The sequence below is a fragment of the Castor canadensis genome, chromosome 3 (assembly GCF_047511655.1).
Source record: "Castor canadensis chromosome 3, mCasCan1.hap1v2, whole genome shotgun sequence".
NCBI classification, from domain to species: domain Eukaryota; kingdom Metazoa; phylum Chordata; class Mammalia; order Rodentia; family Castoridae; genus Castor; species Castor canadensis.
In genome coordinates, this window is record NC_133388.1 from 19,201,699 (window position 1) to 19,228,346 (window position 26,648).

Here is a 26,648-nt window from a genome sequence, read left to right on the forward strand (position 1 = left end):
GGGAGTGGAAACGTGGGCTTGTGGCTAGTGATGAACGAAGTGTTAATATGTGAATTTCTCCTGAGCCATCCTTCACCATACACTGTGCCCTTAGCTCTCTGTGCCTGCCTTACAGAAAGGGGCACTGAGGCCAAGTTGCACGCAGCCTGTGTTCCAGGGACAGCTTCTCAGAAGAGCCCCTGGCCCTGGCCTCTGGGAACTTAGCCTCTGAGAAGCTGTATTGCTGGAGACAAGCCAGTGCGGGAAACCCAAGAGGGAAATCAGAACATCTCTAAATCGATACCAAGTGTTGTGTGAGCACTTAGCTCCACTGAGCTCCTCGCTAAGTACCTCTAAGAGCATCGTTAGTGGGGGGAGTGGGTTTGTAGAGGGCACTGGATGGGCTGCAGCAGTCAGGGTGTGGTCAGGGAAAGTGGCCTTGGGGACTCTGGGTCTTCAAAGGAAGGTGAGAAAGACCAAGGACATCTTCTCAAGCCACCTGGGAAGGACTTGTTGAGGAACTGTGTGTTCAAAAGCAGAATTTGTAAGCAATCCCACCCACCTGGTACCTGATAGAAAAGTGAGGTTTGTTGTTTAGACAGAGTGAGTTTTAAAATTTGAATTTCTTTGTTACCCATGCTTAAAAATCAGGAAATTTCCCATAAACATCTGGAGCTCTGGCTTAACCAGGAGGCATGGCAACACTGCCCCACCTTATCTCTGGGCATCAGCTGGCCAGACCCAGACATCAGGCTGCCCAGGTGCCCACCTCTCACCACCTGCCCGTGTTCCCCCACTCCCACTTCACTTAGGCATCTAGATTCGAGTTCCTGGGTAGGGAGCACACTTGACAAGTTCTGTTTGGAAAAATCCCCTTACCCAGTTTGCCAATTCAGACAGCAGCACAGAAAGTATAGCATAGAATGGTGGGTTTGGCGGTGACAGACAATGGTGACGTAGCCCAAACGTAAAACTGCTTGCCATGTGCAGGCCGGTTCTAAACACTCTACTTGCTTTAACTCACTCATACCCTGGAATTCTAGGAGGAGGTGCTGTTATGACCCTGTGGAGCACAAATTTCCTAATGGCATGTAATTGGCCCATGCCACATGGTTAGGATGTGACATAGCTGGGGTTTCCACTCAAGACACTGGCTCCAGGGCCCATGCTCTTGGCCAGTGATTAAAAAACAGCAGTTACTCAACACTGATACTGGTCAGTGACAGCCTTGGCCTTAGGTCCTTGCAGCTGCCATTGGGACAGATGTGGTGTACAGATGAAGGTGAGGATTTGCTCAGGAACACAGCTGCAGCAACACCAGAGTTAGGAAGCCCTGGAGCATTTAAGAAGGAAATTAGGGGCTCCACACCACAATCACTGCTGGTGAGAGGTAGAGAGGCTTAGAGAGGAAAAGGAGGAGGCTGCAAAGGATACAGTAAAAGACCTGGTCTTGGAGGACTGAGCCAGGCAGGAGAGAGCACTGCTTGTGTGAGTCTGCAGCACCCACCATGGGTTAGCTAGGAATGGTCCTCTCCTTGTCGTCCTTGTTGTCAGTGCTCATCAAGGTCTTATTTCATTCTCAGGGTCATCTCTTAAACATTTGGCCAGAGGGAGTGAATTCCTTTAGGCTGGAGCACCAAGGAGACTTGTCACTAACAGAAGACACCCAATATGTGACTATGTTTCAAAACATAGTCATGGTCATCTCTGGCCAAACCTCTCAGTCCTCCAAGACCAGCTTGGAGACAAAGTTGCAGACTCTCAGTGCCCTTGATGAGCCCTTCCACGACCCCTGTCTGACCTTCACCCCTATCTCTACACAGTCACCACACTCCCCAGATAAATCTGTTGGTTCCACAGTCCTAAACCACCCCCCTTTGGGATATTACTTTGTTTTCCCTGCCCCCATGTAGACCCTATACAAATGTTCTATCTGTGTTTCTTTAATATAACAATATTTTTACTTACTTTTAACCCTTTGTCCCCAAATGTTCATATAAAATTGAGGCTCAGGCAAAATGTACCATTTGCACTTTAGGAATAGGATTTGGCCCACTTTGAGAATCTTGAACAATGAAGGTAGTCCTCTGTGGTCTGGGTTTGGCCTGTAGTTTCCTAGTTTGCTGGCCGAGTCACCTCATTTCCTTACCCACTAAATGGGCATAAGAATCATTACTTTGTAGGGTTGTGATGAGAATCATTTAAATGTGGGGTAGGCATGGCAGGGCAGAGCTATAATCCACGCTACTTGGGAGGTAGAGCCAAGAGGATGAATTCAAGGCCAGCCCAAGCAAAGTTAGCCTGACCTTATCTCAAAAACAAACTAAAAGCCAAAGGATTGGGGGTATGGCTCAAGTGGTAGAGCAATTGCCTACCAAGCATGAGCCCCTGAGTTCAATCCTCAGTACCACCAATAAATAAATACAGATAGTTAATTATGTGAATCTCACATCATAGACACCCAAGAAATGTATTGCTGTTGAAGATAGAGTTCTGCAAAGAATTTGCCTTTACCATTTTAACCAAATTTTACTGACTGAAATTTTAGCTAGTATATCAGTTTCAGGTCTTCCTGAGTACTGATCAGCTATGAGCACTATTTGGAAGCCTGACCCTATCTCATAGTAAGCTAAGTGAAGTATGTCCACATCCCACAGAGTATCGGTACACTTACACATGTAAGAGTTGAACTGACCTGCCCTTGACTGGTTAATGCAGTGTTATATTTGTAGATACACAACTGGGCATTTATTTTAAATATTCAGGTGCTTTTAGAGTCTCTTATGTTTTCCTTGGCTGTGGAAATCTTAGTGGCCCAAACACTAGAAGTACACAGCTTCTTGGGTCAAAGAACTGGGGAAAGGACCACAGGCAGAAGGGACAGTTTTATGACTCGGGTCAAGTAGCACGGATGTATCCCAGGACCAGTGCTTTGCAGGTGTCTTATCTTATAACTGTTGTAGGTACTTGGGAAGCAGAAGACATGGAAGAAGAAGGTTGGAGGCCATAGAGGGAGGAAATCGTGACTCTTAGGTATCAGTGTTCATGAGCAGGGGCGTTTTTGTTGGAAAAAAACATTAAATACAAAGTGAGCACTTTCAAATCCTAATCTTTTTTTCTCTCCAGACATTTCTTAGTCAAGAGGCTTCTTTGCAGGCAATGGGATGGGACAGAGACGTCTGGCTCTAGAGGAATCACTTGATTTCTGAATAGGAGCGTTGGCCTAGGAGACTCATCTTTCCTTAAAACTGACAGAAATTTTTATGGGTTCTTTAAAAATTGTTCCATTGCTAACTATCACACAGTAGATTAGTGTTGAGCATTTTCTAAAGGGCTGGCTCAATTGGTAGAGCACCTGCCTAGCAAGCATGAGACCCTGAGTTGAAACCCCAGTACCACCAAAAACAAATAAATAAACAAACAGAACCAAAGACCTCAGTCAGATTCAATTGAATTAGTCCAGAGGGTGACCCACCTGGACAGGGGCAGACAGAAAATCTCGTAGGCTTTGCAGGCCACGTACATTCCCCACCGTGCCTGGGTAATATGTACACTCAAAGGCATGACTGTGTCCACAAAAGCATTATTTATGGACATTGACACTTGGATTTCATATAATATTCATGTGTTCCGAGATATTTTTCTCTTGCTCTTTCTTCAATAATTAAAAAATGTTCAGACAATTGTTAGCTTCCAGACCATGCAAAAACCAGGAAGATTTGGCCCACAGGCTGTGGTTTGCTGCCTTCTAAATTTGTCTGTCCCTCCTTGGCAGCCATAGGTTTTTATTCAAATTCTTGCACACCGCTGTGTCTATTATAGCCTTGTCTCATCATTGGATTTGTGTCTCTTTCTCCTGGATGATCAGGGACTGAACCTCTCCTCTCCAGCCAGCATCCCCAGCCTGTAATAGGTGCTCACTGAACGCTTTCCAAATGAACGGTGTAGTAATTACCACACTTGCAGGATGGCTGTGTCTACATGAAAAATTTGGAAATGATCTTTTCATTCCTAGAATACAATTATCTGTTTGATAGATTCATTCTGGAAGGTACACTGTATACCAGAGTGTCTATGTTGAGTTCATCCCAACATGAAAGGCTGCCATGTTGGTAAATAAATTCTCCTTACCTGACAGCCACTGCACAGAGTCACAGCGGAATGGAGCTCTGTGTGTCTGCGAGGACTGGCCTGTGACGACTCTGTTACATGAAAAGGGAAAGGGTTTGAGGAACAAGGGTGGAGAAGCGACAGGTAAGACAGTAAGGCAGGCCTTTACTGCCACAGGTGGTCTATAAATACACTGTGTGATTCCACAGGAATTTCTAGAACGTTCCTGTCCCCCTGTGGCAAGCTTTACAGAGTATAGCGTGTCTTATGAAATCCAGATTCACAAGAGACTCTACACTGTTTATTTTATCCCTTGTTTGTAATTTTAAGGCAAGAGCTTTCTTTATAATTTCAACTAAGGAATGATGTTTTGTATTCAAGAAGGTTGGTGTTTGAGTAGGCTCCCATTTTCCCCTGAGAGAGGTGTGAGGTCTTTGGGGAAGGTAACCATGCACAGAGTTGTGTACATGGAGGATATAATGCCAGATGTACAAAGAAGAAATTACAACCATTTACTTGTGTATTATTTTCTCAATTTGAAGCACTTGAATTCCAGAGCTCTTGAATTAAGAGGTTGAATTCCTGGCATTTTAAAGTATTCCACTTGAATAAGCTGTTTAAACCATTCAAATGGCTTTTTAAAAAAAATTCACCAGTTTCTTGGATCATTTGCTCTTGAGATTTATTTAATTGAAGTTTTCGCCTTTTCATTTTACTTCAAAATCATTTCTGTAGTTCAGGAAGTTTTCATTGTATTCCTGTGGGTGGCATAGATTTCATACCTGAGAGTGTTCCCAACAGGTGAAAGCAGTTTCCCTATACCTTTCTTACACACGTATTTATCTTTACTTCCAGAAGAATCCTTATACTTTGGCTCTATCCCCTTTGGCATCTTAGCTGTAAACACAACAGCTCTGGCGTTTTCAGGTCTCAGGCCTATGTCAGCTCAAAGTCTGATGTGACTAAAACCAACCATATGGGGGAAGGGAAAAGTATTCATAGAGAAGTCACAAAGTTGTTCTGCTGGACATTACCACAAATCACTTGCTTCTGTTGCTGCAAAGCTGAATAATGCCAAGATGGAAAAGTGTGTAGTGTGGAACTAAAAATGGAGACTGTCTATTTACCAGTTTATAGAGTGCATATTTTATATTGGTCACTGTGTCAGCCCTGAAGAAATAGCAGCAAATAAGTAATGAGGTCTTTGCTCTGATGGCATTTTTAAGTAGTGGGGAGACAGGATGAACAAGTAGAAAAATAAACATGTAGTATCTTAGATCTGGCTGAGTGCCCAAAAGAAGAATCAAGCAAGGGAAAGGTAGACTGGTTGCAGGGAGGGGAGTTAAGGTGGGGCTATTTTATGTAAAGTGGCCAGGGAAGGCTTTTCTGAAAAATTGATATTTCACCAGAATGATGACATGTCGTTTGTTCTACCAATAAGAAGAAGAACTTTGTGGGCAGAAGGTAAATGTGAAGGTCAGAGCAAACATGGCTTACTGGAAGAACAGCAAGTGGAAAACAGAGTAGCAGGTGGGCAGGGAGCACAGGAACAAGAGTGCAATCCAGTTACAAAGCTATTGTCACAATCTAGGTGACAATGATGATAGCTTAACTAGGACTGTGGTGGTAGAATGGTGAGACTTGATTGTTGACAGCTAACTCTTAGAAAATAGTGACCTCCCACTATCTACCTTTTCCTATTCCCTTAACATAATTTTGGCCTGTAGTCTTCCCGAATTGTGTGTTTATTTGAGCCTAGAAGTGAGATCAAGTTTGACATCCACTAATTCCTCCCTGGCCTCTCACCTCTCCTGGGTTCTAGAAGCTCCACTAGCACCTTGGTGTCTGGGTCAAAGTTTTCTTAGTCTTCAGCCTTGGTTATGGAATAACGTTTGACTGGCTTTTAGCAAGGGATGGGGAAGAGAGGTAGAAAGCAGGATAACCTTCATCTTTCATTACTGTCATCAAACTTGAGCTTTGTGCAGCACTTTGCAATTTACAGAACTTACTTATTTGTATCAGTGATTTTGTACAAGAGACTCTTGAGAAATCATGGAAGACAGGGAGGGAAGGAAGGAAGGAAAGAAAGAAGGAAGGAAGATGGATAAATGGGAATGTAAGGATGGATGGACAGTCTATTCAGTGGATGAGTGTTTGATAAGAGGAAGGAAGAGAGGGAGGAAATGAAGACTCCCCTTCTCTTCTCCCCACAGTTGGGAGGAATAGATTGGGAGAGGTGTTATTACTTCATCTGGTTTTCTCAGTGATGCCAGACCCTGACCCTTTTCAGCCATGTCATGAGAAAGGATGTGGGGACTGTCACACATTCTCTGCATCCTCAATTGTAGCTCTCAGAACACTGGGCGTGTGAAGCCCATTGTCTCACACTGCAGACCCTCAGGCCCAGGCTAACAAGTCTTTGACCTGCTGTAGTCCACACCCCCAGGCCTGGAAGAAGTAGATCTAACTTAAAAGTATGACTCAAGATATAAGTAGTAGTTCTCAGCCTTAGCTCTCCACGGAGAGGATGATGCTAGAAGAAAGGCCACTGACATTTGGGGTTGACAGAGACAGTGACTTTGGGGATAATAGTTTTGTTAAGAGTTACAGTTCACAACCCGACACACCATGCTGTTACCCCTGCCCTACCTTAGGATTAGGTATGTCCCCCATGCTGGAATTTTCCTTTGTCTTTATTATTGTTTTAGCATTCCTTTGCTGCATAGGAAAAAACAAAAAACAAAAAACAGGCTTGTCATCCAGTCCTGCTGCTGCTTCAAACTAGCTTTGCAACTTACTTCAAACTTCAGTTTGCTCATCTGTAAAAGTTTGTTTAGCAGCTGGGCTGGGGGTGTGACTCCAGCTATAGATCACCTGCCAGGTAAATGCAAAGCCCTGAGTTCAAATCCCAGTACTGCCAAAAAAAACCTCAGCAGTAGCTACTGTGTAATCATCACCACCCTTTCCCCACCACAGGACTTATTCGATGAAGTTTCGCACATTATGAACCTGATGGACCATAAGCCCTGTCTTGTGCACTCAGGGAGAGTCCCCAGTGGGCTCCTAGCAGGTGACACAGGTGTAGGAAGAAAGGTACAGGTCTGCTCACTGCTTGAAATGTGTCACATGGGGCATCTCTCCTGCTGCGTGACCTCAGGTGTTTGCTTGGGTGTTTTCCAGGCCACTTACAGAGTATGCACAGAAAAATCTCCACTTTTTGGAGAAGGAAGAGAAACATGAATTTTGAAATATTCTGTCTCTGTCCCTGACAGTTCCTGCCTTCTCACTGAGCCACTTTTCCAAATGATGGTCCTGGTGGATGCAGCAGGTGTCTTCTTTATTTTGTTTCACAAATGGTTTATAACCCTGAGGCTGATGAGCTACAAATGAAGAAAAAAAAAAGTGTACTACAAGAAATAATTCAATTTTTAAAAAGAAGCTGAAGAAACCAAGCTCTCGGTTCTTTCTTTATTCCCCTCCAAAAAGACCAAGAAATTTTGAAATGAGAAATCTATAGAAATTTTCAAACAAAGAAAACATTTCTTGCTCTAGAGTATTTTGTGCTCAGAAGACCTTCTTTGCTATTTCATGTTAAAGGGTGAGAACAGCCAGCTTGGTGGACAGGTCAGGGCAGTATTACAAGGAAGGAAAGGGGAAAGAACGCTAAATAACGCCACTTGTGTCTTGCATGCCCTTGGAAAGATGGGAGTAGATACATCACACAGTTTTCCTGTGCCTTTAGTCCTGCATAACCACCCCCCACACACATACACAAACACACCCCACCGTCAGTTGCAACTAACTTCAAGTTCAGTTTGCTCCTCTGTAAAATTGGTTCATCAGCACCAGTATGCACTGTGTGTTCCCTAGGTCTTCCACCCACATGACATGTGTCTTTGTCAAAGGCAGAGACTTTCTTCATTGCGGTGGCTACCACATGCAGCACCGAGCTTGGTGTGTGGCAGCCCCTGGCCCTAACGTTCCATCCTCCATGCCTTAGCCTTGCTTGGAAACTGTTCTGACTCATTCGTGTGGTGTGTCGAGGATAACTGGATTGTCACATGCCCTGGTCTTCACTTTTCCTCTGTTTCTCTGCTCTGTAACCTTAAGAAGAAAGTTAAGTATGAGAATCTTTATTCTCCTAGCTCTAAGACAGGGTAAGTGGATTTTCTTTATAGTCTCCTTTGAAGTAAACTTATTATACACATCTTATCCTGAAGGGCAGATTTCTTTTTGTGATGTATTTAAACTTAGCACATGCTCAAAGCCTGTAGGAAATCAAATGACAGTCTGGAAGAAAGTCTCCTAGCTTTGGCTTTTCATACTTTTCACACTTTGCAAGGTTTTTGTGACTTTGGTAGGTGAACGCTGGGCTGACTTGGCCACAGGCAGATTCCTGTGTCTCTTTGCTTACTGAACGTACAATAGAAGTGCTTGTAGATGACATTTGTAGGTATGAGTTGGACAGAAGGAATATTTGAAGGCTCCTGGATTATTTTGGGAACTTGCCTGGGGTTGCATTTGTCTTAGAAGGTCAAATATAAAGGCAAGAAAGACCATTGCCAATATAATGTATTTATGTCTAAGAAAATATCTTGTCCTTACAGAAGATTGACTTTGTTTCATTTGGTGTCTCAGAATGATTTTGCCTTAGTTCTGTACAGAAGGATTTCTAGGCAGCTAATTTTACAATTAAGTGCATGTCTTGACTCACTGACTTTGAGTTGAGTTTGGGGTTTTGCTTGTTTGTCCACTGTAATGCTTTTCTCTGAACAACCCTATTAACATCAATGCAGAGAGATTTTCTTCTGTAGCCAAGGCTGAATCTAGTGGTTATTCTTTTCATTTTCCTGCGAGATGGAACAGAACCCTAATGGGAACCGATGCATCCGGACAGAGGGTTCATGTGCTTCTGTTGGCAGATGTCACACACATGGCCATGTTTAGAGTCTTCCCTAAGAGGTGCTAGTGCCCGCTCACCTCCATAGGTCATGGAAAATGGCAAAAACAGGATTGTTGAGGTAATTTTTTGAAGCACTGTTACTGTGGTTGACATTGATCATTTGCCACTTCAATTGTGCCCCGTGATGTCAGATTTGCTGTATTTATGTTGAGAAAAAGGAAAATAAACCCTCTCAGGAAATAAAACAGTGGCATTATTAGGTGTCCACAGTGTTGTTACATGGCCTCGTTGACTGGTGGTGTAGCCATCTAACACAACAAGACTGAGGCATGGAGGTCATGGGCTTTCAAAGCTATATCTAGGTTAAAAAAAGAAGTACTGCTCTCCTTCCAACCCTCCTTAAAAGGGACCATTTATAATACAATGTGGGTTTTTGGTTGCTCATGTTGGTGTATCCTGAATAAAGTATTAGCTTTGTAAGAACATTAAAGAATAAAACTTACGTTATAAACATGACAACCAAAACAGATCACAGACCTAAGGGACTGCTGGTTTCCTAAGGCTGCTGAGTTACGGCCTCCTGATCATGAGATGTTTTCCCCTGGCATCTGGACATTAAGTTAAATGTTCATAACAGTATGGAGACCCTTCAGGGATGACAGCCCCCACCCTCCTAGCTCGGATGGTTTGTTTCAGCCCTTCTGTTTTTGGCCTAATTGCAGCCTCTTTCTTACCTCACCAAGTTGGGTAAGAACTTGGACTGCTCTACTTTCTGTCTCCCATTGGGGATGAAGAAACTCCGGCATAAAGGAAGTGTAAATTATACCTCAACAAATCTGTTAATAATTTTTTAAAAAGCATCCTGATTAACGGACCTTGTCACCATTATGTGAATACTCAAAGTGGTTTTTAAAAATAACTCTTTTGCTAGAGTGTTTTGGTTCGGGGTGTGTGTCATTGGCTTGTTTTTATTATTTTTAGGCATAGCATTGGGATGAAAATGTAGAAGTCTCTTATCATAATCCATGCAGTATTTAGATTGGATACACTTTCTCCTCCCCTGGCATTGATTTCCTGCCTTTACCCTTTGCTTCTTCCTGGAGCTTAAGTATCAAGTCTCAGGCATTTTCCCAGTGTAATTGTTGATTAAGTGCTGCATGTTCCATGATGATTATGGGAAGATTACTGTATTCAGCTTTTAATCTTGTGAGTGTCAAATATTTTACTTTAATGGTATCTTCATCATTATTATTATTCACAGCTCTTTCTGTTTGAGTAATGCAATCAGGCAAAATAAAGGTAATGCCACAGATTTGGCATTTTTATCATTCTTTGTCTCAAAATGTAAAGTGCCCTCTGCAGGCTGCTCTAAAATGCTGAGTGGGACCCACACAGATGAGATGGGAGTCCCTGAGGCTCTTTTTGGTTGCAGGTAACAGAAAGCACCTCACTTTATAAAAATACATGGATGAAGGCAGAGACGTGTTGAAGGCAGTAGTGCTAAGGTGTCTTAAGATCCAAAGCCAGGGATGGAGCTGGAAAGAGGAAGCCTGCCTGGGGTTAGGATTCATATTAGAGCTTTGGGATTAGGCAGCACTAGTACCTTTCTGCCTCTTTCTCTATATCCTTTTTGGTTTCTCTGACACCATCCACAGGGTGATCTGTGGTCATTCTGTTGCTTTCAAGCTAAATGTTTTTAAAAGAAAGTAGCCCAAGTGAACTGGCTGTCTAATACACCCAACTCAATTCCCAGGAGCAGCAGAAATTCCGATTGGAGTAACTAGAGTTGTGTGAATACCCCAGATCAGTCACCTTGTTCAGGAAGGTAGTGTCATGGCGTATAAATATGGCAGCCAGGGGTATTCCCCATGGGGGGGAAGAAGTGATCCCTCAATGAGGAGTAGATTCGTGGTGAATGAAATAGACACCCCAGACAGGGCTCTGTTTATATATTCTTGTGTGGGGGAGATTCCAACTTCTCATTCTATCTTCAGTGACAACTTCTCCCTCTTCTCCATGGTTCTCAGTGCTGTGTCCCAGAGCATAGACTCTGAGGACGTAAGCATATGAGTCTGAAAAGAATCCCAAGAAACTTGTAGTAGTCACGTGCCTGTTACTTAGCTGGCCAGAAGGAACCAGTGTAGGGATAACGCTGGTTTCTGTTTCCAAAGAGGCAACTGATGCTCTGCTTCTTTCCTTGGGCACTGATGGCTCCACTTTGCCAATGAGCAAACTAAGGTGGGAAGTTAAATACATCACCTGACATCATACAGCCTGGAAGCAGAAAGCTTGGTCCCTTGCTGTGGCAGACCCCAAAATGCACAACTCAGGTCTGTCCCATCTCCTCCAACCATAGTTGTCTGAGTTGCATGGCTTGCAGCTCACAGTGGCTGCCTCAAGTATACGGAGTGCAGTGGACTGTTCACAGGAAAGAGGCTGGGTGGAAGGTGGCCTGAAGTGGAAATTTTGCTGGAACAAATCCACAGACTAAGTAGAATTTGTACACATTCTTCAGCTTAAGCTTCCTGAACTTCCTCTACAGAACCCTAAAATCCATCTGAACATTTGGGTTGAACTTTGAGCCATCAGGCCATCATGTCATTGTTTCTCTTTGGAGAGCATATGTGACAAAGATGTAGTTCTTTCTAGCCTAGCCCCTGTCATCTTCCACTTGTCACTCAGGACAGCAGTGTCAGCTATATGGATGATGGTGCTAATTGGAAAATTGAGGCTTCTCAGAGTTACTGATAACAAACCAAATCACACAGCCAAGGGAATCAGGGCAAAGAAGTTACTGAGTGAGGCATAGAAGGAGGAAAATCAAACTGTCTGAATGGCTGCTGCCAAAGCAGAAAGAGCTCTGAGCTGGGAGTCAGAGGTCCTGGGTCACAGGCTGGCCCCACCCCTGACACCATGGGATCCCCAGACACATTATGCCTACTCTGCACCCATTCAGATCACTTCTCTCTTTCTTTCAGTGTGTTGTAAAATAAAAAATCATCAAGTACAAAAATACATACAGTGAAAAGTAAATCATTCTCCTGCCAAAGAAAGTCAGCGCCCTAGTTCCCTTCCCCCAAGGTAATCATCATAACAAGTTTCTTATAGGTCATTTGATAGCCGGTGACTTTACACAGCTCTATGTGTGTGTGTGCACGTTTACCAGATACGCGTGGACAACATTTATTGTTTGAACTGTTTGAACCGTTTTTTGATCATGAAGATTGCTCTGTCTAGTGCATATAGTTTACTCATCTCTTTATTGGCTCCAGGGTGTTTTGCTGTCTTTATGTACCACTAATATTAAAGCAGCCCTGTAAGTGCACATTCCATGGTGTGTAACCAACACTCTTGGGCACAAGTGTCTTTGGACAAGTGTCTTCACTAATCCTGTTATGATTTTATTTCCTTAGTTGAGTGACTTTGAAGGCCAGTTGTATTTCTTTATTTCCTTTCCGTGCTCTTTGCTTTCTATTTCCATTGAATTTCTCTCCTTCTCACTGTACCTCATTTTCCAAAGAGATAACGTTCCAAGTGCTGATCAGTTCTGTTTTCCCATTTGAGGATAATGATCTGATCGATGTTTACAAGAACAAGCCAGTGTCTTTCAAGAAATCAGGACTCTGGTCCCTAGCCTCCCCGGCAGCTGCATTGGTTGCCTAGATTTAGTTCTCCTTCCCCATGGTGAGGTGGGGCCATGTCTGGTTCCCAGCAAGCTTCACACTTAGTCTTTTGATACTTAACGCAGGGAAATGTCTGTCCCACACAGAGTGGGGGCTTGACCAGCTTTCGCTGGAGGAGTGTAAGGGAGAATGTAGCCTAATGGGACAAGATTGCCTTGGGGTTAGGTAGCCCTCTTAGGCATAAACCTAGGTTCAAATCCTCTTGGCTCCAGAATTTATAAGGAACTTGTATTTAAGATAGCTAGCCCATAGTAGATTTTCAATAATTGGAGGTTCCTTAGTGTTGGTATCATTGTTATTATTAGCACTGTCATTATCATCATAAATAAAATGAATGACAGTACAGGTGTGAGTTAAGACTAAATAATTGATTCAGAAGGCAGTTGTGCAATTTGGCCCGCAGATTGTCTGCAATACAGGCAGATTGGCATCTATTTTGATTTCATTTGCCCGGTGACTCTATCATTTTCTTTTTGGGCCTTGTGCCCCTGTTGCTAGACAGAGTACATAAATCCCACCCAGTTTTCTGGCCTTGAAAAGACAGAGTGACTTGAAAGTACTGTACTTGAATTCTAAAAGAGGGGAAGATATAAAAACTACTGCCATTTGTCCCCCAGGAAATCTGAGGGACAGAATATAGATCTTTCTCTCTGGATCCCTTAAACCCAACTTAGGAAATTAACAAAGGAAGATGGATGAACTGAAATAAGACTCCCAAAGAAGAGATGGGAAACTCCTAATTGATTCTCACAAAACTGCTGGTTATTTACAACTAGGAAAATTGCCTGCTTGCAGATACCAATTCAGCTCCATGGTTCCAGTGGGTTGACAGGAAACATTTTCTCCTCTCTCAAAGAGCTCTTAAGGGAGGAGAAAGGAGAATGAGTGAATTACATGTTAACACCGTCTCATTCATAGATTTCTGCCAACCACCCCCCCCACCCCCCCCACCCCCGCCCAGAGTAGATCATTCCCAGGCCTTTTTTAGTATATAATCGTTCATTTTACACTTTCATGTTTGCTGTACCTGGGTGTGTGTTAATTATCAGCAGTCTGCAATTACGTTGTCTATTTGTCATTTCTGGGATGGTAAGGGTGATAAGCTAGAATTCTTTCAATACCAAGAATTTTAGCTTATAATCCTCCAAAGCCATTTAGAAATTGATACACTTCACTCACCCTATTGATGTAGTGGAGTGAATGCATTGCTACCATTATTATTATCAGGCTTTAGCCCCAAGCACCCCTGTATTGTGAGAGATAGTATCTTGGTTTATTCGCTGAACCCACAACCATTTATTGAGCCACCCAATAAGGTACTTAGGATATATGAATGCCATTAGACAAAAACAAAATAGCCTGTAGTTCGGGGAACTAAAGGGACTGTCCAGGTAAGGCCTAAAGCCACTCTGGCTCTTGGCCATGACCAGGTGGCCCCCAGGCAGCTGAAGCCCAGAGTAATAAGGAGTTTGGCAAGATGTTAGAAGCTGCTGGAGAGGAGATAAGTCCTCCGATAACATTAGCAGCTGAAACCTACTTGGAAAACAAAATAATTTGAAGATTATCAGATTGGTTCCCAGATGTCCTGGGATATGTGTGCAAATGAGATTAGAGGCACATCAAAATGATCCAATCAAGAGATAGGGCTGGGATAGGGAGACAGGTTCACAAAGCCATAAGGCCTCAAGTGGAGGGTCCAGCATCCGCAGCTGAGGCTGACCCCTGGGAATGACTTCCAGTTAGGTTCAGTTCTGGTGCTCTGAGCATGGAAGGAGGGGCACTTGAGATGAGTGCAGAGCAGAGCTGAGGACGGGAGATTGTTGCTTTCAAGGTAACTGGTGCTGAAAAGTAGCTCTTTAGAGAAGATGGGACTGGCAGGGTGTCAGGCAACCAGAAATACACTGACTAAAAAGACACCAGAAATACTACTGAGTTCCCCATGTAATTCAGCAACTTTTGGGTGTTTCTTTCTTTCTTTTTGGCGTCGGGGTCGGGGGGAGTACTGGGGTTTGAACTCAGGGCCCAATACCAAGGCAGGCACTCTACCACTCGGGCCATGCTCCAGTCCTTTTTGCTTTGACTATGTTTGAGATAGGACTGCACCCAAAACAGGAACACACTGTAGAGCAAAGCTTGTACACCATGGAGCTATCGAGCTGGCCATGAGCTCCAGCTCTCCTGCTTCTTGACTGTGTGACCTCAAGCAAAAGACTTCTTAACTCACCTGAGCTTCAGTTTCCCCGTGAGGTGGAAGAGCAGATGGCTTCTGTATTAATTCATTACTGCTATAACAATATTACCACAATGCTAAAATAATACAAACTATTACCCTTCAGTTTTGCATGTCAGAAGTCTGAGATATGTCTCATGGGCTAAATCAGGAGATTGGCAAGCCTCTGTCCTTTCTGGTGGCTCCTGGGGATAACCTGCTTTCTTGCTTTTTACAACTTCCAGGGGCCACCTACCTTCCCTAGTTCACGTCCCTTCCTCCGTCTTCAAAGCCAGCAACAGCAGATCTGGTCTTCTCATACAAAATCACTCTTGATACCCCATTTTGATTCCTTTGGGCCCATCAGATAATCCATGATAGAGTAACTTAATTCTGTGTGCAGCCTTAGTTCCTCCATCTTATGCAACCTAACATAGTTACAGGTCCTGGAGGTAAGTATGGGGACATCCTTAGGAAGAAGCATCATACTGGCTGCCCCCCAATCTCTATGACTGCCACCAACTGAAATACTCTGCAGTTCCAAAGACCAGCTAGGGGCTGGATGTGGTGGTGCACTCAGGAGGTGGAAACAGGAAGACCAAGGTTCTAGGCCAGCCCAGGCAAAGTTAGCATGAGACGATATCTGAAACCAAACCAAAGCAAAAGGGCTGGGGTCATGCCTCAAGTGGTAGAGTGCTTACCTATCACTCCTCAGGCCCCAAGTTCAATCCCCAATACCACCAAAAAACAAACAAATAGGTATTCAAATGTTGTCTTCTCTCGGAAACCTTCAAGGTCACAATGACTTCTGAGGGCCGCTGGTGCCTGCTGATGTTAACATAAGCCCTTACACAGCACACTCTCCCCGCCCCGTTCTGTACTTTAAATGGTCAGCTTATCTTCTGGGCCTTCTTATGATTTCAAAGAAATATGAGCCAGGGACTCAGTGAGGGAACCTAGAATCGATAGGCCCAAGCTTCTAACACCCCCTGGTTTTAAAGGTCCTGCTCCATGGTGAAGTTTTCAACACAGCACATATTTCTTTCTAGTCTTATCTTCCAGTCAGTTTACTTTAGCAAAGATTTACAAGCCCCTGCTGTGGGCCCCGGGAATTGAGTAAGAAGTAGCCCATGATCTTGGGGAGTGGCCGGCAGAGAGAGGGTACAAATGACCATAGGTCAAGGCCTAGAGTAGATAAAATGCTATCAACAATCAGAGACAGGCGAGTTCATTTCTGCTTGGGAGATGGGGAGGCTGCAAGAAGGGGGTGAAATCTAAGCTGGAACTAATGGAGTAGGATTTTACCAGCTCGGGTCGGTGTGGTACTGCCAGCAATAAGGATTTGGAGGAGTAGGCGGGCTAAGATAGAAAGCAGGTATCAGGGTGGTCCCAGCACAGGAGCATGTATGATTTAGCTAGGGGCAGATGTGCACCAGCTCACACCTGGCCAGCCCTTCTCCCTCAAACCACAGTGTCCCTCAAGCTCTTCCTTTACTAAGTAGGCAGCAGGCAGTGGTCACTCCCTCGTGCACTTGAGTTTTTAGTCTTCCAAAATGTGATTGCCCCGTGTTATGGGTTGAACCGGGTCCACCCAAAAATATGTTGTGGTCTTTACCCACCCGCAGTACCTGTCAAGGTGACTTTATTTGGAAATAGGGTCTTTGCAGATGTAATCAAGTTAAGATGAGGTGATACAGGTGGGCCTGAAGGCCATGTGACAGTACAGACAGAGGTTAGGGTAATTCATTTGCAAGCAAGGAATGCCAAGGGTTGATGACGACCACTGGAAGAGGCAAGGAGGGATTCTCCCCTACAGGTTCCAGAGGCAGCATGGTCCTACCAATACCCCTTAACTTTGGACTTTTAGCCTCCAGAACTATGAGACAATTTCTGTTGTTTAAGCCACACAGTTTGTGGTACTTTTTTTAGCTCTAGGAACTAATGCACATAGTTTGTACCAGGCCATGTAGTACAGGAATCTGATTCTCTAGACTGGCCTTAGTGTTTGACAAGGTCCAGGTGTGTCAGGGGGTCTTTTGGGGAGAGAGAAGAGTGTTATCAACAGAGAGGTGCCTTGGTTTTCTGATGTGTGGGCTGAGGACAGAAAGAGTGCTCTGGCGAGGAAGGATGGAATGAGAAGGCCCGGCCTCTTTCTGATCCCTCTGGGGATCTCCTGGCACAGTCAACTGTGACATGGTCTCCACTGGAAAATGGGGAGTTAGACTGGAATCACAGGTTCTAGACCAAAGGACTGGAGTTCGTTTATTTCAACGCCTCCTCTTGAGAGATGATAAACTGCCCTGCTGGGCATCATGATGGTGCAAGATCCTTCTACCAGGGCAATCAGGACTTGAACTCAGATCTTAAATCTCACATCCAGATCTGAGACTTCTGACGACTCCAAATTCTGTGGTCTAACTTGGGAACATTTTCTTTGTGTCACAAATTTTTAATTCAAACCAGCAGGCCATTCTGTGTTTAACTGGGATTGAGTAGGGGTGGGTGAGGAGATTATGAAAAAGAAGAGGCAAAAAAGTGGAACATGGTGACCCTCAGGAAGGAGAGTTGAAAGAATGGCTACGTTTATGTGGCTTAAGAAAATGCCGGGAATGTTTAGTTTGACTATGTGCCCCTGAACAACAACAAAAAGCCTTCCCCCAGTGTATAGGAGATTCAGAAGTGCAGCATTCGTAACAGTAGCAGCCATTCTGTGACCTCACGAACCACCAAGTTATCACTCTAGCCCTGTTCTGATTTTCCAACCCTTTTGGAGGGTGAAATAGAGCAACTAATGTTTCCATTAGATTTCAGCTTTCCAGACTGGCTTTAAATCACAAATGTGAAAGGGGAAAGGCCGGCAGGTTCATTATGGCAGCAGCAGTGCATATGCGCATCTCAGTAGTTTTAAATCATTCTCTCTCCCCCAGGTTGCAAAAAATGTCATCTACCAGGCACATTGCTCGCACAAGCATCCTTTGTGTTGGCTGCCCTCAAATGCAATTTCTATCAGTAAGACATAAAGAAGACACGAGGAGGAATCACTTTGCTTGGCAGCACACACAGAAAAGAAAGAGAGGAGGTTATTTTGTTGTTGTTGTTATTAATATTGTTTCTTGGGTTCCTCCAACAAAGAAATGCTGTGTGGTTTTCAAATAATTCTCAATATAAGTGTTTCCTGTCATCAGTGGTCCTGCCATTTTGAAATGGCAGAGGTGGCTTCAGCAGCATTACAGAATCATCACTGCCATGCTGAGTGCTAGAGACTAGCTTCTCAGAGAAACTGACACTCTTGTTTTCTTTCCTTGTATTACGTCCTGCAATTGCTAGTGCACTGTCACTTTAACAAACTGTTACCTCCCTGAAATGGGGTTGCTCCATTTAAACCTTGTGGAAAATCAAGGTTTGAAGGGCAGAAGACTTTTGTGGATGGTGAGTGGGATTAGTTAAACCAATACTGGAAAAAAAGGCTTTGCCCAACTCTCGGCAGCTCCTGTTCCCTCTGCAGAGATGTGCTCTTTTAGCTCTCGTTGGCACAGATACAGTTAAAGTTGTTTCAGGACCTTTGTTATACAATCCTTCCCAGTTATATAATGACGGGTCCTGTTTTTTCTTGCCCTGGTTTACATCAGTTGAAAAAGAGAGAGAAGATATGTATTGCCTTGGCTATTCTCCTGGAATAACCAAGGCAATAATTGTATTGATGAAAGCACACAGAATCTATAGTTTATCAGCAATACATATGCAGGATGAGGTATGTATATGTGAACAGTTCACCTTAGAAAGAACAGAAGGGGGCTGGCAGTGATGTTCAAGTGATAGAGCACCTGCCTTGTAAGTGTGAGGTCTGGAGTTCAAATCCCAGTTCTGCCCACATCCCCTCCCCCCACAAAAAAAGCAAAGAACAGAAGGGAGTTTGAGACACATAGATCACCCTACATAGTTTGAAAGAAGTGACCTCCAGAATTGAGCTTTAAGAGGAATCTTCTGGTTTCTGCCCATGTTGGTAGCTAGTCAGAAACCTGGAATCATAGCTACCGAAAAGTGGGATAAGGCAGAGTTTGATGGGTGCCGTGAAGTCACACCTGTGACTTTTTCCAGTCTTGGCTCAGATACAGTTAGGAAGCATTACACCCTAAGAGCAGGTGGCGTCAAGGCTCAGGTTCATGCTCTCCTGCAAGACTGAGCTTTCCTGTCTCTGCAGTGCTGGTGGTGGCACTTGCTCCCATCTTGGACCCCTCCCAGCTGTGGCACATGCCAACTCAGTAGTCACAATGTATTGCCTTGCCCAACCACCCCCCTCCTTCCCCAGCAGTGGACTTGAGTTAACACAGAAGTCACTTAGCCCTTTGTCCCCATCTGCCCCTGCCCATCCGTGGAAGGGCCGAAGCACGGCTGCCTGTGCTCCAGCTCAGTGGCAGCCCTGAGGACACAGGTCCCAACCAGAATGCAGAACCAAATGGGATAAGGCAGCCATGCCTTTGCTTCTCCTCCTTCTCTCTTCAGATGCTCTTGAAGGGTTCCTGACTCCTTTGCTTGTACTAACTGAAGAGCCATAGGTGCCCATGTTCTACTTCAACCAAACTCCGAGCAAGTAGAACTGTGGAAGATGCCTTCTCACGCTGATTTCCCTCAGTTGTAACAGAGATCACATCCAATTTCCCTCTGTCCCATTTCAGTGTCTTGGTTTGTTGGCTCCTGCCAGTTCTCTCCTCTCTTCAGGCCTCAACTGCTCTCGACTCCCAGAATTCTGTGTGGCCAGCAAGCCAGCTAATGTCTCTTTGGGCAGAACTGTAATTGCCACAAACACACGTCTTCTTCAACTTAACACTGGGGTTATATCCCAAAAAACTCACCGTGTTGAAAATATCATGAGTTGAAAATGCATTTAATGCACCTTATCTACTGAACATCCCAGCTTAGCAACGTGGTGTGCTGTACACTGTAGAATGTCAGTATTTTCCCCTTGGGCCCAAGGGCTTGCTAAGAGGAAACACTGCTCAACCTCATGGAAGAAGATTGGGCTGCATAGTACTAACCCAGGAAAAGATCCAAAGTCAGAATTCAACGTACAGTTTCTTCTGAATGCTTATCACTTTCCTGTCATCCTAATGGTGAAAAATCTTAAGTCAAACCGTTTTACCTTGGGGACTGTCCAGACTTCCTATAAAGCAAGTTCTAACACCAAATGAGGTTGTAGGAAATTTTGATTTTTTTTTTCTTTATACACGTCTTGTTCTTTTTTTTTTTTCCCCAAGCTTTTCTACCATGAACATGGACTGTTAAAATAGAAGTTTGATACAAAGAAAATAGAACAACTCATCTTTTTTTGTTCTATAGAACAAAAACAACAAAATCACCCCAGGTAAATCAATGCAAACAAACAAACAAAAAGGCAGGCTCGCTCCTTCTCAAGTAATAAATGGCCTTCATGGGTAAGATGGGGTAGTACATTAGTGTCATTAGTGTCAGCCTCAAGCCCTGAGACCTTGTCCTAGCTGCTGGGCTGTGTGAGTCCAGAGGCCACCTCAGGGATTTATTACAGGGTTTTTGTGATGCTCAAATGAAAAAAGAGATGTGAAAGTCCTTTATAAATTGAAGCTATTATTTTCAACAAAACATTGAGACTTTTCATCTACATTGAGAGACGGGGCAGAACACTATAAGTTTGGTTGTGCAGTTTAACCTAGAGAGAGATGAGAATCTAACCACTAAGCACTGAGTTTGTCTAATCTATTCATTGAATAAATATTTATTGGTCCTTTCATGCCTGGTACAGTTCTGATGCTTGGGATTTCAGTGAACAAAACAGAAAAATGTCTGCCCTTGTGGAACCTCGTGAGGGAAACAGATGAGAAACAGTTAAGATAACAAATCGAAAGCAAGTGGTTTGTGACAATAGCGAGCCCTGAAATGGTATCTACTCAGAGTTAGGCACGATTCAAAGCCCTTTATATCTATTTGATGGCAGATGAAATCTTTAACTACATTGGTGTAAATTGACCCTCACAGAGGGGAAGTGACTTGCCCAAGGTCACACAGCTAGTAGGTGCTGGGGCTTGAATTCAGCCCCAGCCAACCTGGCCTTCTTCACAGGGGGAATAAAGTAGAAGATAGAGGAAAAGGATGGGGAGGTGATGAAACCAGGGAAAGAAATGATGGAAGAAGGGGGCATCCATTCAGTAGACATTTTCTGGGTGCTCTGCACTTGCACTGTGTTTGGATGCCTGGGATACAACAAAGAAAGGGGCACCACTGTCTGAGGAAGATTTCCCGTCTCCCTAGGTACTCAGACTGAGGACTGTCATCATATTACCAAGCCACATGATAACATGTGGGAACACACTTTGCTCCTTGGTTTCCAGGACACTTTAGCTTTGATTGTGAATTCATGGTATCACATGCTCCCCTTTCCTGAGGTCCTGGGTCAGTGGCTCTGTCCTTTCTGTCCCACCATAGCATCTAGTGGCCTGAGTCTGTGGTGCCTCCGGGCACTCCTACATTGGTTAGACTTGGGACCCATGGCCAGATCACTGCACTGGTGGTGCTAGTCAGTTTCAGGTGACATTCTAACATCTTGGGTCCTTTTCCTCCCTCCTTTCCTCTCTCAGTGGCCTCAGTGAGTGTGCAACAGTGGGACAGCCCTTTGCCTCCTGCTGCCCACACACCACCCTCCACCCACATGGCCAGGGAAGATGCATGCCTGCATATATATCTGATAGATATATCTGGAGGTATATTTTCTGCTGGCAAGGGGTCAGTGGCATTTGGCTCCTGCCCAGACAGAAGGTCATTTGTGCCCACAGCCCATCTGACTTGTGTAATGAGGACATCGCTGCATGTACACTTGGGTGGATGGATCCCAACTATCGTTTCACAGTTTTTCTTTTCTCCCATATATGATCACACAGCCTCCAGGATAGAAGGGTGTTTTGTCTGCTGAGCTACTTGAATCCTGGGCTCGGAATCCCAAGCATTCATAAAGACTCTTGTTTATTTCTCTGCTTCTTTGTCTCACAAATTCCTGTCGAAGTCTAATTTGTCTCTGGTGTGGCTTGGCATTCCTGTGACAGGTATTACCATGGGCCTGTTTCAGTCCGTCTTTTTCCTTGGACTCATGTTCAGAACAGTGGCTGTCCTTCCTAAGAGCTGTCCTATCCCCGTCCCCTTTTTTGGACAGATAAATGAATCCTTTTCACGAGGGCTATGGAACTCGTTTTTGGTTGCTTAGTATAAGACCTGGCCATGTGTATGGCTCTCCCATTTCCCCCAGTCCTGGAAATATCTCATTTTCTGATCAGGAAAACCCAGGTTCAGAGAAATAAAGTTCCTTCCTCCAGGTACACAGACAGGAAGTAGGAGAATAAGGATGCCAGCCCAAATCTTTTTGTTTGTTTTCTTTCTAATACATCACCTCGGAGGACATTTGGTTTGGGAAGTAGGTTTCCTCCAGGTGTTCGATTAATTCTGAACAAACTCCGTTTTGTGGAGAAACGAACCGAGTCCGTCTTCCTAAACACATCCTTTTAAAATAGTCCCAGGTTCCTACAATTGTTTTTATTCCTGTAGTTAAGCTAGAGGAGGCTATATTGAAGATGTCCCCCTAATAAAATAAGAAATTGCCTTCTCTTCAAAGCCGTTCTCTTTTGGGTGTGGTAGTGAGAGGTACTGGGGTTTGAACTCTGGGCTTTGCACTTGCTACGCAGGTGCTCTACCGCTTGAACCACATCTCTAGCCCTTTTTGCGCTGGTTATTTTTAAGGCAGGGACTCACTTTTTGCCTGGACCGTGATCCTTCTATTTATGCTTTCTGCCATAGCTGGGGTGACAGACACTTATCACATCCCCAGCTTTTTTCCATTGAGATGGAGAGGGGGAGTCTCTGAAACTTTTTGCCCAGGCTGGCCTTGAACCACAATCCTCCCCATTTCAGTCTCCCAAGTAGTTAGGATTGCAAATGTGAGTCACCGGTGCCTCGCTTGTTATAAATATTATTTTAATCACTCTAAACAAGTTGAGGATAACATAGTATTTCAGTGGGGCTCTCTACAGATTAAGAATGAGACAGAAATTATTTGAATTCACATTTTAAGTCTGTAAAAATGGGCTAGTAGACCAGCAATCATAAAGAAAGGTTGATAACCCAGTGTTCAGCAACAACAACGTCTTGGGGATTCATCAGTGAATTCTGTAGGGACTGATACGTCCCTAAAATCACATTCAGCGGTCTCACTGGGCTTGGCTAATGAGAGCTTCCTTTTGTCATCAGATCATCAAGGGATGTGGTCACCATATTCCTCTTGTACGTTGCATGACAAATTACCAAAAACAGTAGCTTTAATCAACACACTTTCAATATCTCAGTTTCTGTGGGTTGGAGAGCCAGGAGGAGCTTCCACTCAGGACTTTGCCTGGTTTTTATAAACCAGTCTCAGCTGGATCCAGTGACTCTCTGAGCTTGGGTTCTCTTTCAAGTTCATGTGGTTGTTTAAGAAGTCAGTTTCTTGCAGTTACATGGACCGAGGTTCCTGCTTTCTTGGTGACTTGTCAGCTGAGAGCTGTTCTCGGTTGCTAAAGGCTTCTGTTGTCCCTGCCACGTGGCTCCTTCTGTAGCCTTCTGATTTCCTCAAGGCCACAGGAGAGTAACTTGTCCCAGTGTGAAGACAGAGGCTTCCATCAGTCACGCCTGTAATCAAGATGACACAGGGTTATTGTTCACTGAGGGTCACTATAGTGTATGTCTGAACTTTTAGTCACCCCTAAAAGTTCAGAACCACTGCTCTAGAACCTTTGAAAACGACATGATGACACCCTATACACATTTTGTCCTAACTAGAAACCGGCTAATTACGTCACACCCAGAGCAAGAAATCCCACGTGATGGAATGGGAAAAATCCGTCTGTCTTATTTCATGCAGGTGGGGCAGATGCCAGGCGATGCAGTAGGAGTGGAGAGCAGATTCAGAGCTGTGGGGAAGAAGACCTGCAGCAAATGCTGTACAGCATATGTCAGTGTCACGATCACAGCCACTCTGTGTTTTGAAACCTAGAAGATCATGGTTTGGACAAATGGACAGCCAAACCCAGACCGCTTTAAACTGCTCATTCTTGGGTGCTGACTAAGATCCTTCTGTTTCTCTTGGAGTCTAATTCAAGATTTATAAAAAGAAGTTTGAAATTGAACTAGTTGGTCTGCTATTGGATTTAATGAGCTATTCCCGAAGTTGCTTTTTCTTTGGGCTCCATTTACTTAGTATGTTAGTTTATTAGGGACGTGATAACAAGCTGAGTGGCATAGACAACAGAAACGTATTATACTCTTGCCATTCTGGGAATCACAAGGCTGGATCAAGGTGTGTGTGGGCCTTGCTCCCTCTGAGGATGCTAAGGAGGGGTCTGTCACAGGCCTGTCTTTAGTAAGGACACTTACTGATCACACTGGTCATCTTTGGTTAGGGACCCACCCAACTCCAGTTTGAACATCATAACCAGTGACATCCACAGTGACCCTGTTTCCAAATAAGGCCAGACCTGAGGTACTTGTTCGGACTTCAGCACTTGCGGGGGGGGGGAGAGAATGGTTTGACCCATAACACTTAATGTAAAATAATTTAAATTTTTTCTGAGCCCTGTACTATTCTAGCAAGTAAATAAGAGTCACCCTGGTACAGGGATGATCAGAAACAACTAGGGTTCCCTTCCTTCTCCCTTCTCTTGGAAATTGACTGCTTTCTCAACAGAATGGACTTTTTGCCTTTTTGGACTTTTTTTTTTTTTTTTAAGAAATTTGCCCTCAGTCTACATCTAAAATTGGTCAGTCCTAAACCTATTTGTGGCATAAGAATACTTGCTCAGAGGCCACTTATCTGGCAACTGTCTCTAGAAGGTAGGTGGGGAAATCAAGACCCAGGGTCACAAGGGAAATGGAAAGAAGCCTGAGAATGAACTCCAGAGGGCCTGGTGGCCCTCCAGTCATATCTTAGGTTACTAACCTGTATTTTACATATAATCCCAACAGACACATAAAACCTGAGTTTTCAGTTAACAGACTCAAAGAGGAGAATATTCACAAACCTTAAAATGCAAATCCAAGGCACCCCGGGCATTGTGATACAAACCTGTAATCGCAGCTACTTGAGAGACCGACATGGGAAGAATCATGGTTTGAGGCCAGCCCAGGCAAAAAAGTTAGCAAGATCCCATTTCCACAAATGAGCTGGGCAGAGTGGTATAATCCGAGCTATACAGGAGGTGTAGGTAGTAGGATCTCAGTCCAGGTCTGGTTCTGAGCAAAAGCTTGAGAGGCCTTATCTAAAAACAAACTAAAGCAAAAGGGCTGGGGACATGGGGCCTTGGGTTCAAATCCCAGTACTGCATAAAAAAACGCCAGCAACTTCTGAACTAGATCCAATTCAGATATGACTTCCTTTATGTCGCCCTCACTGAGCTCCTGCCTCTGACTTCCAGTAGCATTTTATTCCTTTCCTAGTGAGTTACTCCCTATGGGATTGTAGTAAAAGCCAGGATATAATTACTCCTTTGTGCTTTGTACAATATCTGACATATAGTAGGCACATCAAATAAATGATTAGTGAAGTCTGAACAATTTAAAAAGTGTTATATAATATATACCACCTCACCTGTCCCCTCAAAGCCCCAGCCAGACACCTTCCTATGGCTCTTCTTCCAGCCTGAAGACCCCAGCCACAGCCAGCCTTGAAGCCAGCCTGTGATGCAGGCACCTCTGGGGTCTCCAGAGACCTTGAGGGGAGGAAAATTTCCAAGCAGGAGCCAGACAACTTCAACCAGAACTAGCTCCTACACCCCTCAGTTATAGTACAGTTCTGTTTCTTCTGTCAAAGACTGAATTTCCTTTTCAAGCTTACTGTACTGCATCTGTCCAATCTGTGGAAACATACTAAATGATGCTTGCACCATCAGTCCCATTGCCGGGATGGTACAAGACAGCTTGGTGGTCCATAAGGACCATGGTTTCTGCAGGAAAACCAGTCCTTTTGTAAAAGTGTGTGTGTGTGTGTGTGTGTGTACACGATGGTATGTATGTATGTCTTATATGTATTACATATAATATATTGCATAATTATTATATATATTATATAAAATAGGACCTGGGGAAGAGGTCAAGGCATTTGGGGCAGAAAAAAAAATCCTGATATTTACTCTTTAATATTAATTTCTATTCAAGTTACAAAATTTAAAGTTTTACCTTTTAAGAGCTACTCACAGATCTCATTATTTATAAGCCTAGCAGTTTTTAACAGCCACTTTTACTGGGGTCTCTTATTAATGTTTGGTCTGATTTGCAAACGTAGTTAATTAAACTCCTTTAAATGTTTTAAACTGCATTTGTAAAGGAAATCGAACTACTAAATTTATAAGTAGTCAACCGCCTAACTCAACAGACAAGCCTCCCAGAGCACTCAAGCAACTCTTATTAATCTAATTAAGCTTATAAGTATATTACACCTGATAGTCTTAAATTTTATTATATCTTGTGTGACCTCAGCGAAATTTCAACTTCAATTCAGTCTTAAGCCCTTATGTAGTTCACATTTTAAGTTAAATATTTTGAGATGAGTCTCAAAATAGAACCACAGGCCAGTTCTCTTAATGATAACATACTTAAAATCCTAGATCTTATTTTAAAAATCAATTCTACAGTTTAGATTTTCTTAAACATTTCTGTACTTTATTCTGTATTTTCCTGGGGCTTAAAGATGTCCACCCAAATTGTCGAGAAGAGAAAG

General features: G+C 43.8%; 1 protein-coding gene and 1 non-coding gene across 15 annotated transcripts in view; both read left to right on the top strand.

Moving 5' to 3' along the window:
• The window catches only part of Foxn3 (forkhead box N3), a 373,081-nt gene that overhangs the window by 288,140 nt on the left and 58,293 nt on the right, over positions 1-26,648 (top strand). The window lies entirely within an intron of this gene.
• Positions 2,320-2,392, top strand: Trnag-acc (transfer RNA glycine (anticodon ACC)). The gene has a single exon. It is a non-coding gene; the product is annotated as a tRNA-Gly (tRNA).